Source organism: Typopeltis vanoorti, chromosome 13 (genome assembly GCF_054136105.1).
Source record: "Typopeltis vanoorti isolate ZY-2024b chromosome 13, IOZ_Tvanoo_1.0, whole genome shotgun sequence".
Classification (NCBI taxonomy): Eukaryota; Metazoa; Arthropoda; class Arachnida; order Uropygi; family Thelyphonidae; genus Typopeltis; species Typopeltis vanoorti.
The window spans coordinates 103,909,422-103,926,055 of record NC_143561.1 but is presented as its reverse complement, the minus strand read 5'-3'; the positions used below and the strand labels follow the sequence as shown (position 1 = coordinate 103,926,055).

The 16,634-nt window shown below is 34.8% G+C and overlaps 1 protein-coding gene across 2 annotated transcripts in view; it reads left to right on the top strand.

The window, feature by feature from the left end:
- mst (misato mitochondrial distribution and morphology regulator) overlaps positions 1 to 16,634 on the top strand; it is a 211,210-nt gene that overhangs the window by 95,137 nt on the left and 99,439 nt on the right. The window lies entirely within an intron of this gene.

Genomic DNA, 16,634 nt, shown 5'->3' with positions numbered 1-16,634 from the left:
ATATCTCAACACTTCATTCCTTTAAATTTTTTGATATCAGATTTAATGTTACTTTATATCTTATTATTTTTTTTTGTCACTCAATTTACAATATCATCTTTAATTATGAACATATATCCACCATATATATATATATATATATATATATATCACCGTAGTGTTCATGCATTGGTTTAGAGGTACCAAAATATTTCATCTAGTTTTCTTAGTTTCTCATCATCATCATTAAATTCCTGCCATGTACCCTCAAGGGGTGTACAGGATATGATAGTACTATATGAAAAAAATTACATCATTATTAATTTCCTATCTACAATTTTCCTCCAAATCAGTCTGTTACTTGTCAAGACTCCAACATTATCAGATCTTATATTTCTATCGTCTAAGGCACTTTGTACCGTATCAATCCACCTATATCTTGGTCTTCCTCTGGGTTGTTTTGCTGCCAACCTGGCAGAGAACACTTGTTTTGCTAATCTTTCCTCGCCCATTCTGTTTAAGTGACCATACCACCTGAGATTAGCTCTGCTAATGCATTCCTAGATGCTGACAATGTCAAGTTCTTTCCTAATATCCTCATTTTTAATATGATATTGCCATTGATGCCATCTGTTCACACCTATAATCTTTCTCAGGACTCTCATATCTGCTGTCTCTAGTCTTTGGTCAAGTGTTTTACTTCTGACCCAGCTCTCAGATCCATAAGTTAAAACTGGTTTGAACACTGTCTTGTATACAGCTAATTTAGTGTTCCGACTAATTTCTCTCTTATTCCATATGAATTTATTCAATTGACTTCCCACCATACCAGCTTTGCTGATTCTGTTGTCTATTTCTATGTTTAATTTACCATCTTCACTAAAAATCGTGCCTAAATAGCTGAAATGTTTTACTTGTTCCACAGGTTCTCCATTCACAACACAGTTGACATTTTCAACGATTCTGCCTATTTTCATTGTCTTTGTCTAGTTATTGCTGACCTAATAGCTCTATTACAACAGCTATTCAATTTAGTCAGAGAATCTTGCAGACTTGTAGCGGATTTATTTAGAAGTATAATATCATCCGCATAAAGCAAAGAGCTGATATTAACACCTCCAATTCTGATATCATGTTTAATACCACTTTCCTTCATAATGTGATCCATATAGATAATGAATAACAGAGAGGATAAAGTACACCGTTGTCTCACACCAGATTTAACATTAAACCATCTTCCTGTACTTCCTTCAATTCTAACTGCTGACTTACAACTCAAATAAAGACTAAGTATTGCTTGATATAATGCCCCATTGACACCATATAACTGAAGCGTATTGAATAGCTTCTCTCTTGGCACCTTGTCATATGCCTTTTCCAAATCGACAAAACTTAAATACAGATCTTTGTTATATTCCCATGCTTTCTCGACTATTTGTCGTAAAGTGACGATCTGATCCTGGCAGCCTCTAATTGGCCTGAATCCAGCTTGTTCTTCACCAAGCTTTTCTTCCACAATTCTTCTCAACCGTTTCTCAAGTATACTTGCATAGATCTTGCCAGGAACACTCAGTAGGGAAATACCTCTATAATTCTCACATGCAGTTTTATTTCCCTTTTTATATATGGGTACTATGAGAGCTCTACTCCAATCATCGGGAATTCATCCCTCTGTCCAGGCTTTCTGAACTATGCAGTGCAGCCACTGTAAGACTCTTATACCACCATACTTCAGCATTTCTGGTTGAATATCATCTACTTGCTGCCTTTCCACATTTCAAGCCTTTGAAGGCTTTTTCTACTCCAAGTATGGGTATGTATTCCTGACTGCATGCCTGTTGAGTGTTTTTTATCACTGTGCTGTCATCACTGCTTGTTTCATTTAGCAGTTTTTCAAAGTAATTACTCTATACTTCAAGGATATCTTTTTCTCCCGTTTTCATGTCACCTTTATCATCTCTAACTCCTTTTACAGCACTCTTTCCTCCATTCCTAAGCTTCTTCAACAACCTCCAGAATATTTTGCCACCTTCTTGATATTTATTTTCTATATTCTTGCCAAAGTCTTCCCATGACTTTTGTTTAGCTAGTTTTACACAGTGTTTAGCATTCTTGCATTTGTCTCTGTATTCTCTAAGAACACAAGCTGACTTATTTGACAGGAACTTTTGATATGCTTTCTTCTTTTCCTTCACTGCCTCTTTAACTTCCTGTGTCCACCTTTTTTCTCATCTCTTCTTTAAATAATTTAAAAAAATTTATTAAAATTACAATAACTTCTTTTGATAATAGAAAAGTTTTTTATATGACTGCAGTAATGTTAAAAAAAAGTAACATATCTTACTGAACGTGATTTTCTTTCGTTATTCTCTTGACAGCACATGAAGTTTGTGTTTGATTTCAAAATGTTTGATATGAAGATGAATTGTTTGTTTCCATGTCATCATCCACATACGTATATACACTAATATATGAACTCATATCACAGACTGAGATTGTTCCTAATCAACATTCACTGAACTTGGCAAACTTGGATAGTAAATAGCTTCTTGATTTTGTTTAGGTTCCATATCTCGTTTCTCACCTTGCCTTTTCCCTTCCATCAAAAACCTCACTGTTGTTGTTGTTGCTCACACACACACAAAAAAAAGCTTGCATTTCAGGTGAGTTTAATGGCAGGCTTATTATATGAAGTCTGATGAAAAAGTGTGCTGAATGTTAGAATTCAAGAAAGCTTATTAACCTAAATAGAAATATGAATTAATCTCCTTCAAAGTAGTCTTGCCACCAACTTGTTCCAACAGTCCAGCCACTTTTTTGAAACAGTTCTGGAAGTCATCCTTTCTTTTAGTGTTGCACAGTGATCAGCATTCATTTTAGAAATTATGGATTTTACAACCGTGTTATAACTATTTTAATTTCCCGACGTTTTTACCTTGATATTAAGGTCATCATCTGGAGTATATACAAATATACAAGGACAAGCTGAGTTACATTTCACACAGTATGCTAAAGAAAGAATGATTTGATCACTGGTTATTCAACTGGCATTACTTCTAGTGAAAAAAAAAAAAATCCAGATAAAATTAAAAATGAATTATTTAGAAACTACATCAAAATAGTTTTCTTACAGCAACAATGATGTCCTATTTTTAACATGACAATTGTTATATTAAATTTAGGATTCTGGATTATCTACAGTCCTGTTTATAATTAACTCTTAGCATATGTGCCTTCCATATGCTTGGGATTTTTAGACCATGATTATTGTTCAGATTGGAGTGTTCGATAAGAATCTCACAGGCTTCCTTAAATTTACGTTCATACCATGTTTTGGTGTGATGTAAACAACTGATGCTTTTCCAGTCTGTTCTATGTAAAGTGTTCAGGGCATGATCAGAAAGGTCAGCTTCACCATAGTTATTATATTTAATGTGTTGTTTATGTTCCTTTTGTGTGATGGGAATTGTGCATCCTGTTTCCCCTATATATGGTAGATTACAGGTGCAATAAATACAGTATATTCCAGGGTGGGCCAGCGGGAGGGAGTGGGTCTTTGGATGAGGTGAGTAAGCTTTTTAATTTTGCAGGAGGTTTAAAGATGGCTTTCAGGTTGTATTTCTGTAGTATTCTGTTTATTTTATCTGATGTCCCTTTAATGTAAGGAATGGTTATAGTTTTATTGTAGTCTGGTTTATCTTTGTTTTTGTTGAGGTTTTGTCGAGAATTTTATTAATAGTGTTTTGGCTGTAACCATTTTTAAGAAAGGTATTGCTGATAATTTTCAATTAGTCTTTCAGCTCTTGTTCATTGGAGCAGATCTTCATACCCTGTTTTTTAGAGGATTAGTGACACCTAGTTTTTGTGTTGGTGGTAGTAGGGGCTTATGTGTATATATTGGCCGGTATGTGTTGATTTCCGGTAAACAGTGAAGGAAAGGCTGCCAGAAGTAAGACGTGTGACAAGTATATCTAGAAATGGAAGTGTATTCTGTTTTTCGATCTCAATTGTGAACTGTATGCATTTGTGTTGTTTGTTTAGGTGGCTAAGGAGTGTCTGGCATCCATGGGGCCAGATCGTGAACACATTGTCAAAGTATCTAAGCCAGACTTTGGGTTTTAAAGGAGAGGAATCTAGATATATTGCCCAAATTGTTCCATATAAAAGTTAGCAATGGGGGGGGGATAATGGTGAGCCCATGGCTGTGTCTTCTTTTTGTAGGTAGAAAGCATTTTGCTATACAAGATAACCAGAATGTAATATCATGGCGCTCTTTGTGCATGTATCTGGAGGGAATTTGTTCTGTAAAAGAAGGATTGTGTCATTGATTGGGACATTCGTAAAGAGGGCAGAGACATCAAAGCTGACTAATAAATCATCTTTTTTTTTAATGTAATGTCTTTGATTATGTTTACGAAGTGGTGTGTGTTTCTGATATAGGAGAGGGAATAACCTACCAACTCCTTGAGTGTGTTCTAATTTCTTGGCTAAGTGGTAATTCGGACTGTCTATACCTTCGACTATCAGCCAGAGTGGTGCGTTTTGTTTGTGTATCTTTGGTAGACCGTAAATTTTCTCTGGGAATGAGCGTAGTGCAGAAGTAATTTTTTGACTGTATCTTTGGAAGATATAATTGATTTAAGTAGTTCCTCTGTTTTCTTTTTTATTCTATCGGTTGGGTCATAGTTAACAAGATAGTATGTACTATTGTCCGAGACTAGCAGATTCGTTTTTTCTAAATATCTGGTTCGGTTTAGAATAATGGTGGCACTTCCTCTATCGGCTCTAGTTATTACGATGTTTGGATTTGATTTTAATGATTTTACCGCTGTTAATTCATCTTTCGTTAAGTTGCTTGTTATTGTTTTCTTATAATTTATATTTAAAATGTTGGTGGTTTCTAAACTTATTTTTCTGGTATGGTATTTGGGATGAATCTTAAGCCTTTTTTCAATATTACAAATAAAATCCAGTTTGTTCATCGATCTAGGTGCTGCAAATTTAGACCTTTGCTGAGTAGCGAGAGTTCATCTTTGTTTAAGGCATGGCTGAATAGGTTAACTACGTTACTGTTACCTGCAGGCAATTGGTGGCTCCTGTTGTTTCTTGCTTCTGGTTGGTTGTTAATATTCACTGTGGAGAAATTCAAATATGTTTGTTGGTTTTGTCGATCTTTTAGTCTATGAAATTTGGATATAAGATTTTCTTTCTTAGTTTGAAGGATATGGTTTGCCCTGTTGTCTGTAATCTTTTCGAGGATAATCCAAATATCTGCGTTCAAGTAACTTGAAAGTTCAGATTTTACATTTTGTATCTGGTTTTGAGTAACGGCCAAGTTTTTTCTAGTAGCCTGGATCTGTTCTCTGAGTAATGCTTTCTCCATGTGGTGATATATTCATTACACCTTTGTTGAAGTAAATTTTCTCTTTAGTTTGATGCAATTCGGAATGATATTGCTGTCCCTACAATGTTTTAAAAATGCCAGTCAATTGATCAAACCACAAACATGAATCTTCAACTTACCATATTGATTGCATCGCTTGTGGGTTGAATCTCCATGAATTACCAGAATCCTTTCTTTTTGTGTTGCACAGTGATCAGCATTCATTTTAGAAACTATGGAGTTTACAACCATGTTATAAATAACTATTTTAATTTCCCGACATTTCGACCTTCATATTAAGGTCATTATCTGGAGTATATACAAATATACGAGGACAAGCTGAGTTACATTTCACACATCATGCCAAAGAAACAATGATTTGATCATGGATTATTCTACTGGCACGACCTTGAGTGGAAAAAAAAAATACAGAAAATTAAAAATTAATTAATTATTTAGAAACTACATCAAAGTTAAATTCTATTTAGCATAACATAAGAGAAACATTCTTTCATATAGATAGTTTTCTGACAGTAACAATGATGTCCTATTTTTAACATAACAATTGTTATATTAGATTTAAGATTCTTAATTATCTACAGTCCTGTTTATAGTTAACTCTTAGAGAGAAAGGTTCTGTGGGTAGAATATGTGCCTTCCATATGCTTGATTTTTAGACCATGATTATTGTTCAGATTGGAGTGTTCGATAAGAATCTTGCAGGCTTTCTTAAATTTATGTTCATACCATGTTTTGGTGTGATGTAAACAACTGGTGCTTTTCCAGTCAGTTCTATGTTCAGGGCATGATCAGAAAGGCCAGTGTTGGATTTGGTTTTGCCATAGTAGTAATAGTACATCCTATCTTTTGATCCGCCATCTTGTTTTAACGTTGTTCTTATTAAGGTTAATTAATTAATGTTGATTACTAAGCCAAATATAGGGAAATTTCTATTATACTATGCCACCCTATATTCAGATTAGTCTATGCAAAATACTGAAATCAAGTATTAATTAACTTTAGCAGTCTAATTTTTATATATAGGCCGAGTTTAACATCAACATTTAAGGTTCCCGCTAGGTCCGATAATTTTATGAACGGTGCAATGAAAAAGAATCAGGCTAACAACAAATTGAAATCAATAAAACAAAACATTTAATGCAGGGTTATATAATATAAACATAAGCACACTTTGGATACAAGATAATGCAAAAACAACTTTGTTCAACAACTCATAACATTCACTCAACTCTTGGTATATCAAACATTGAGTCTTTAAAATCTGATTTCTCCCTAATAAACAAAGATAGTTCTAAAGTTCAATATCACTGAAATTCACAGCAAATATTTTAACAATTGTATTCTCTAATTATCCTTTAGTCAGAAATCACATAGTTCAGTCAAGAGGTAGTTATCACTTTAAGGGGGGAAGACTATTAATCTTCTAGCTTCAGTTAATTTCAGCATAAGCACCACAGTTAATGTTAAGATTTAACAGGAGGAGTTTATTCTTATAACTTCACTCTAAAATGCTATAAAGTACAACTGTTCTTACCGGAATAAATCCTTGCACATATTATTCATTGAGGCACACTTAAAACTTTAGTTAACTATCACACTGGAGCTACACATTTCAAAATTAATCTTCTTTAAAATAACTTAATCATTAATCTCAGCACATCACAAATGCAGACACACTTAAACTAGAAAATTCACTTATTCCTCATATACTACTTTGCAATAGGATCAACTTTCCACTGATCTTCCTTGGAAGCTCTGGAATTCAACATTAACTTTAGAATTCCATATCAATATTCTGAGTTGTCAATTTATATCTCAATCCTTCATGATCTAATAACAACACTTAATTCCTATTACTACAGCCTCTTACTTAACTCCGTGCTGCTAATAAATAATTTCCTCATCTCTATTGTACTGTTCTGAGTGCCGTTACTATGCTGAGTGTACCAACTGCACTCAGTCCCTAGTTCCCCAATTCTTGTCTTGACTGTTCTGCTGACTCCTGACTGCTTGACTCTCCGACTCTTCTTCTTGTTTACTCTGGCTTTCCGTTTATATACTTTCACTTCTTTTTCCTGCCAAAACTTGTTCTCACTATCTAGCTTATATCAATTCCATCTCACGTCCATAACTCACGCGCTACCACGCTCGCGCTTTCTACTTTTAACTCCTTCTCCATGACAACAATTAGAGCAGTACATAAGCATAAGCATTACATATAACACGGTTGTAAAGTCCATAATTTCTAGAATGAATTCTGGAAGTTATCTTTTTTAGTTCTTTTAGGTACGTTGTCGGGATTCTTCAATTTCCTGTATTGATTCAAAATGCTTTCCCTTCATCTTTGAATCCAATTTTCAAAAGATCCGTAAGTCACATGTTGCTAAATCGAGGAATTATGGTGGATGTGGTCACACAGTAATTTTTTTTTTTTTTTTTTTTGGTCCAACAAGAAGAGATTTGCAGCATGGATCATTATTGTAATGCAACACGAAACTATTTGCTCACGTTTTTGACACACATTTTCCACAAACATTCCAGTACTCCTGTAAAATATTCAGATTTGACTGTAGTCATCATCATCATCATACGTATCAAGGATTTAGGCTTAGCATGGCCTGTTCCAGCCTTAGAAGTCGTTGAATCGTTTAAGAGGACGTCCTGGTTTTCTTTTTCCTAATGGCTTGTACTTTAAGGCTTGTTTTGGTAATCTTTCTGTTTTCATTCATTGAACGTGTTCCATCCATCTATGTTTATATTTTTTAATTTTTTCTATTAAAAAATTATTTAATAGAAATAATTTCTATTAAAAGATTTGACTGTAGTGCCTCTAGGTATAAATCCCCCCCCCCCCCCACTATCTCCCTCCAGATCAAAAAAGACAGTCAACAGGACTTTGGCATTGGATTTCAGTTGGCATTATTTCTTTGGGCGAGGCGAGTTGGATACTTTTCGTTGTTGAACTCTAAATCTTGGGCTCAGGATCATAACCATACATCCAATATTTGTCTCCTGTTATAATGTTTTGGAAAAAGTTTGGATCTGATCTCACATGATCACGCAATTTCAATCACCTTTTCATTTATGTGACAATCATGCAAACCACAGATATGAAAAAACTGTTTTTACACTAAGCAAGTAAACTGTTCAGCTTGAAACTCATTGTGTGATTGACACAGATATAATGTCACATGATTCTTCTCAGCTTTGCTCTTTCACCAAAAGATCAAGCACTGCAGCTATGCTCACCATACTTTTTTTGAGCACCCTTGTATATAGGTGTGCCCTGCCTAATTGACCTTCTTTGCTGAAAGTTTTATGATTAAGGCATAGAAACTATGAAATTTTTTGCTGAAATAAATCAAAACTTAAAAGTAAAAAAATGCCCATATTTTTTTTTTTAGCTCAAAGTATAAACATATTCAGAGGCTATATTAATGATAAAAAGATTGATTTATTCTTCATTCTTCTATTGTCATTATCTAATAATTAATGGTATAGACTATAGAAAGTAGTAGCCATATAAAAGAATAAGCATATAATGTTTAAAAATCAGAAAGAAAAACTCAAACAACCACTATAAAAGAAGAATTAGTAAAATGTGTATTAAAACCTGGAACAGTATAATGTAAATAGCTAAAAGAAAACTAAGAGATTAAATAATTGGAAAAACGTATTATGGAATGACAGATGGAATAAGATTTAGTCCATCATTTCTTATTGGGGTACCATCAACATAAGAAGAATCAAGCAAAAAGAGGCAGAGCTATCAGAAGAATTACAAAAATACAATGTTGATTAGTTGGTGTTTACAGCGAAGAACAGAAAAAAGAGGTGAGGCACTTCTAAATAGTAACAATAATTTTAGATAGTTAATATTTGGTCCTTTTTTACTAAATATGATACATTATATTGGATGTTTTATTGGACCATGATTTTGATAAACATATATACATAATCGTCAACAAGTTTCACCAGCTAGAGTCTGTCTAGCTTTTTTAAGATAAGAAAGGTTATACTAACATCAAATGCTAAAACAAAACAATGCAGTAATGACCTAAAAATAAGTTAAACAAATTGAAGAGCATGCGTGACATTAAGAGCATAAAGCATGGAGACTTAGTCATTGTTATTAAAACGCGTTTTATAATTTTTCACGTAATTGAGTTCTGCTAAACATAATGAATTTATTCAGTTTTTCCAAATGTCTTTTAATATTATGCCTTGGTTTCTGTTGAGGTTGTCTCCTGTCTGGAGTACCACTGCAGCTTCTTTAAAGATTCTACATCTGAAATCTTCAATATATGGCATGGAGCTGTTGTCCCAATCTATGGAATGGTCTGAAATTGAGAAATGATGTGCTAATCCTGAGGTGTCTGTTCTGTTGTTATTTACATCCCCGACATGTTCTTTCTTTCAGATTTCTGGGCTTTGTGAAGTTTGGCCTATGTAAATCAGTCCACACGAACAAGGTATGCTGTAAACTCCTGCATATTTGTAGAAAGCGATGCTGTCCTTAGGAGATCTTAACATGTGCCGTGTAGTTAAAATAGGTTTGAAAGCAACCCTGATGTTAAAAGGCTTCATGATTCTTGCTATTTTGATGGAAACCGAGCCTGCATAAGGTATGACGATGGACGATGCGTACTGTGTCACTAGAGGTTGTTGCTGGGGGGGGGGTTCTTTCTATAGAGGATCTTTTGAATTATATTTTGTTGATAACCATTTTTGGATAAAGTTTTTACGGAGTTTTTGACTTACATAGGCCAAACTTTACGAAGCCTAGAAATCCGAAAGAAAGAACATGTCGGGGATGTAAATAACAACAGAACAGACACCTCAGGATTAGCACATCATTTCTCAATTTCAGACCATTCCATAGATTGGGACAACAGCTCCATGTTATACATTGAAGATTTCAGATGTAGAATCTTTAAAGAAGCTGCAGTGGTAATCCGGACAGGAGACAACCGCAATAGAAACCAAGGCAAAATATTAAAAGACATTAGGAAAAACTTAATAAATTCATTATGTTTAACAGAACTCATTTATACGAAACAACAAAACTTAATAAATTCATTATGTTTAGCAGAACTCAATTATATGAAAAATTATAAAACTCGTTTTTAATAACAATAACCAAGTCTTCACACTTTATGCTCTTAATGTCACGCTCGCTCTTCAGTTTGTTTAACTGATTTTTAGGTCGTTACTGCATTTTTTTTTAGCATTTAATGTTAGTATAACCTTTCTCATCTTGAAAATGCCAGACAGACCCTAGCTGGCGAAACTTGTCGACGATTATGTATATATGTTTATCAAAATCATGGTCTAATAGAAAATCCAATATAATGTATCTTATTTAACAATAATTTTAGTTTTTATTGAACATTAAATGTAAAGATTAATTTCATGAGTGGTAAGAAGTTTAAGTAGTGTTATGAGACAAATTTCAAAATAGGAAATTGGACAATGATATTTTATCTATGAACTCTGTTCCCAGACAGTAATATTTATACCCAAAAGGATCTGGTAGGGAAGAAGAAAAGGAGTTTATTAGTCATTAAATAGAGCAGCTAAAATAATGGAAAGCTGGTTCTTGTTGGAGGCCTAAATACTAGAAAATAAATTTTATTCATATTAGAAACATTTGGGGGAGAAAATTAGGTGGAAAAAAAAAAGCAAAGATAATGATAAATCTTCTTCTTCTTTTCCCATAGTCCTAAATGAACCGTTGGGTCATTCATGGCTGGTAGGTGATACTCTTTGCTAGCCTCCTCCAGTCGTCTCGGTCTCTTGTTCTTGATGTCAGTTGAGAAAGGGAGGAATTTGTCCATTTTTTGATGTTATCAGTCCATTTTAATCAAGGTTGGCTCCTAATCCTTGATCCCGGAACAATTCCTTCTAGGGTTTGCTTTGGAATGCCATTAGCCCTCTCCACATGTCCGAACCATTTCATCTGTCTTCTTCTGATGCCTGTCAGAATATTTTCCCTTTTTCTCCCATCTATTGAGTCAATTAGTTCTCGTACATTTTCATTGGTTTCATGAGCGGTATAGGGAATTATCAAAAGTCTTCTGTAAGTTTTCATTTCGAAAGACAGGCATCTCCTCTCATCTTCCTTCAATAAAGTCCAGGCCTCACAACCATACAAAAGGACAGAATTCACCAAGGTGTCAATTAGTCTTGGTCTGATTGTGATTGCTATTCTGTTATCTCCCCACAATGGTTTTAACTTCTGTAGGGTCATGTTTGCCTTAGCAATTCGGTATTTAATGTCGGTTTTTGAACGACCATCTCGACTCAGCGTGCTTCCTAGATAAGTGAACTTCTTTACATTCTCAATTTGCTTATTGCCAATTTGTATCTTTAAGAATTCAATGTCTGATTTTGAGGTTATCATTGTTTTTGTTTTTTGTAGGTTTATGTATAATCCATATTTTTTTTAATGTTCCGAAAACACTGCTGGTTATCTCTTGTAATTCTTCTTCACTTTCTGCCAGAAGATCGATGTTGTCAGTGAAACGTAAGTTATTTATTCTTAGTCTGCCAACTACTATTCCAATGTCATATTCATAAAGAGCTTCATCTATGACATATTCCAGAAAACAATTAAAAAGAAGAGGGGACAAGATGCATCCCTGTCTTACCCCCCCACCCCCTCGTTCTGCCCGGAACGGTTCGCTGCTGTAATTTTTAATTTCAATTCCCATATCAGATGAGGAATAAAGAGATTTAATAATCCTAACGATTTTGTTGTCAATACCATAATGTTCTAAAATTTTCCATAATGCCTCGTGCCATATTGAGTCAAAAGCTTTTTGAAGGTCTAAGAAGTTGTGACAGATTATTTTGTTATGTTCTAGGTATTTTTTGCCTAATATGTGTATTGTAAAAATATGGTCGATTGTACTTCTGGACCTCCGGAAACCTGCTTGTTCATCTGATAGTCTGCTTTCTATTTTCTTTTCGATTCTTGACAATAGTATTTTTAGCAGGATTTTGCTTGGATGACTAATAAGGCTTATTGTTCTATAGTTGCTACATTTATTGCTGTTTCCCTTTTTAGGGATAGGTACCAGGACAGAAGTCTGCCGATCAGAAGGCCAAGGCTCTGTGTTCCATACGTCCTGGAATAAATTTAGCAAGGTGTCTATGATGATGTCACTTCCTTTGCATATCAGTTTCACTGTGACACCATCATTTCCCAGTGATTTTCCAATTTTTGAGGAGCTAACTGCTGCAATAACTTCTTCTTTTAATATCGGGTAATCTCCTTCCTCCGAACCTCCTGGCAAAATTCCGTCCAAAATATCATCGGTCAGTTGAGGGTCCTTTTGAAAAAGCTTGGTTGCGTAACATTTCCATCTATCAATTATTTTCTGGTTATCTGATAGGAGTTCCATCTTCATCTTCTGTGCTCCAATTAATTGCGGTAAAAGGTTTGGTTAGCTTATTGATAATTTGAAAAGCACTTTTAGAATTATTTTTATTTAAGTCCTCTTCTATATTTTTGCATTCATCCAATATCCATAAGTTTCTAGCATGTTTGATTTCTTTTTTAATAATCTTAGTAATATTTTTATACTGTTCTCTATTATCACCACTATTAATATGAGATTTCAAATATCTTCTTTCGTCGCATAGGTCCAAAATATTGTTGGTTATCCATGGTTTATTTATTTTCCTTTTGTATCCAAGGATTTCTTCAGCTGTCTCAGTTATCTTTTGTGAGAATTATTTGGTTTTAGATTCGATACTATTATGTTTCTTGAAGTTTGTGTCAAAAATTTGTTTTAATTTGTATTTATATAGTGTATTTATTTGAGGATCTTTTAATTTTTCTATATTATATCTTTTACGAGTTGATTTTGTAGGTAATCTTTCTCTCATTTTCATATTCACAGTTTGGATGACCATATTGTGGTTGCTGCCAATGTCAGCTCCAGGAAATGATCTGGTTCTTGTGAGGTTGATGGAGTTTTTAAATCTTGTGCTTACAAGGATAAAGTCAATTTGGTTGTGTGTTTTACCATCAGGGGAAGTCCATGTCCATCTTCTGGACGGTTTATGAGGAAATAGAGTGTTAGTAATGGTAAGTTCATTTTTTGAGGCAAAATAGATCAATTCGAAACCTCTTTTGTTTGTCTCCCCATAGCCATATGGTCCGACAAATGGGAGATAATCCTTGCCAATGTCTGTTCCAATTTTGGCATTCCAATCGCCCTGTACAATCAAAAGGTCTTTTCTATTCACTCTGGTGATTGTTGCATTAAGTTGACCATAAAACTCCTCTACTTCGGACTCCTCGTGATCTGTGGTTGGGGCATAGACCTGTATGATGGTGATATTGAGTGGTTTTCCTTTCAGGCTGACTAGAGCAATTCTGCTATTGATAGGGTTGAGTTCCATGACAGAATTTCGTGATGATTTGTGTATCAAAGACACCTTCCTTTCTGCTGCAGTCACATCCAGAGTAAAAAAGCAAATGTCCTTCATCTGTTGTTAGCTCTCTCTGGTTTTGGGCCATCGAATTTCACAAAGTCCCATAACAGTCCATTTATATCTTTTTAGTTCGTGTTGTAGTAATTTGAGTTGACCTGATTGTAGTAGAGTCCTAATATTCCAAGTTCTGGTCATTGAATGGTTGCGGAGTCTCAATCTGGATCCAGTTTTTCCATTATTTTTGTCAGTGATAGTGGTAGCACCAGTTGCTAACTTCGCATTGCCACCCCTGGAGCTGCTACCAAAAGGCAACACGGACCTTGTTGAATCGGGCGATGTTCGAGCCGGCATGGTGTGCTGTGTTAAATCCTTCGCCATGAATGTCTAATGGGCAGTAAATTAAGACAGTTGGTGCCAATCTCTTCTTCTGTCTTTGCCTGCTAGCATTTAGCTGGGCATAGTGGGATGAATGATAAATGCATGCTGGATATCTGGTCAGGGAATGGATTAATTATTTCTGACGCCATGTTCCTAAATAAAAATGTGCATAAATTTACATGAAGAAAATATACAAAGGAGCCTCCATAGCTCAGTTGATTTTAATGGTATGTAGGATGTGAAGAACTTTTATGACAATTTTTAGCTGAATATGAGTTACACTGCATAAGCTTCTTGTGTGGACATTCTATAAATATTTTATCCAGTCTTTAACCACAAACAAAGATGCCAAATAGAAACTATTTTTTATTTTGACTAGTTTAGTGAAATGCTATGTTTCACTTCATCAGGAAATAACATGAATAAATTAAAAAAAATCTAGAAAGCAAGTAAAAAAAACAGTTAACATCTCTAGTGAAAATATTTGAACTCATTGCACAAAAGTAGCATGACTACAAGAATGCATATAACACACAAGGTGCGAGCTTTCAGAAGTTAACAGCCAGTCACATACTTTGCTTGTAGAATTATCTTATCTTCATAAGATAATTCTACTTGAGAACATCTAGAATAGTTGAGATTCATGGTTTCGGTTTTGTGATCTCTCCTGGTAAGAATCCAAATTAGATATGGCAAATGTGGAAAAAAAACCTCCAAAGAATTCCAAGAGATACTGCAGATTTTCTTCACATTCACACAGTTTCTGTAGAAGAAAAGCTCATCATCATCAAATTCCTGCCATGTACCCACAAGGGGTGTACAGGATATGATAGTACTACATGAAAAAATTATATCATTACTAACTTCCTATCTACAATTTTCCTCCAAATCAGTACTGTTACTTGTCAAGACTCCAACATTATCAGATCTTATATTTCTATCGTCTAAGGCACTTTGTACCGTATCAATCAACCTATATCTGGGTTGTTTTGCTGCCAACATGGCAGAGAACACTTGTTTTGCTAATCTTTCTTCGCCCATTCTGTTTAAGTGACCATACCACCTGAGATTAGCTCTGCTAATGCATTCCTGGATGCTGACAATATCAAGTTCTTTCCTAATATCCTCGTTTTTAATATGATATTGCCATTGATGCCATCTGTTCGCACCTATAATCTTTCTCAGGACTCTCATATCTGTGGTCTCTAGTCCTTGGTCAAGTGTTTTACTTCTGACCCAGCTCTCAGATCCATAAGTTAAAACTGGTTTGAACACTGTCCTGTATACAGCTAATTTAGTGTTCCGACTAATTTCTCTCTTATTCCATATGAATTTATTCAATTGACTTCCCACCATACCAGCTTTGCTGATTCTGTTGTCTATTTCTATATTTAATTTACCATCTCAGTAAAAATCGTGCCTAAATAGCTGAAATGTTTTACTTGTTCCACGGGTTCTCCATTCACAACACAGTTGACATTTTCAATGATTCTGCCTATTTTCGTTGTCTTTGTCTTTTTATTGCTGACCTTCATACCATATCTATTACAACAACTATTCAATTTAGTCAGAGAATCTTGCAGACTTGTAGCGGATTTATTTAGAAGTATAACATCATCTGCATAAAGCAAAGAGCTGACATTAACATCTCCAATTTTGATATCATGTTTAATACCACTTTCCTTCATAATGTGATCCATATAGATAATGAATAACAGAGGTGATAACGTACATCCTTGTCTCACACCAGATTTAACATTAAACCATCTTCCTGTACTTCAATTCTAACTGCTGACTCACAACTCAAATAAAGACTAAGTATTGCTTGATATAATGCCCCATTGACACCATATGACTGCAGCTTATTGAATAGCTTCTCTCTTGGCACCTTATCATATGCCTTTTCCAAATCGACAAAACTTAAATACAGATCTTTGTTATATCCCCATGCTTTCTCGACAATTTGTCGTAAAGTTAAGATCTGATCCTGACAGCCTCTGTTTGGCCTGAATCCAGCTTGTTCTTCACCAAGCTTTTCTTTCACAATTCTTCTCAACCGTTTCTCAAGTATACTTGCATAGATCTTGCCAGGAACACTCAGTAGGGAAATACCTCTGTAATTCTCACATTCAGTTTTATTTCCCTTTTTATATATGGGTACTATGAGAGCTCTACTCCAATCATCGGGAATTCGTCCCTCTGTCCATGCTTTCTGAACTATGCAGTGCAGCCACTGTAAGACTCTTATACCACCATACTTCAGCATTTCTGGTCGAATATCATCTACTCCAGCTGCCTTTCCACATTTCAAGCCTTTGATGGCTCTTTCTACTTCAAGTATGGATATGTATTCCTGACTGCATGCCTGGTCAGTGTTTTTTTACCACTGTGCTGTCATCACTGCTTGTTTCATTTAGCAGTTTTTCAA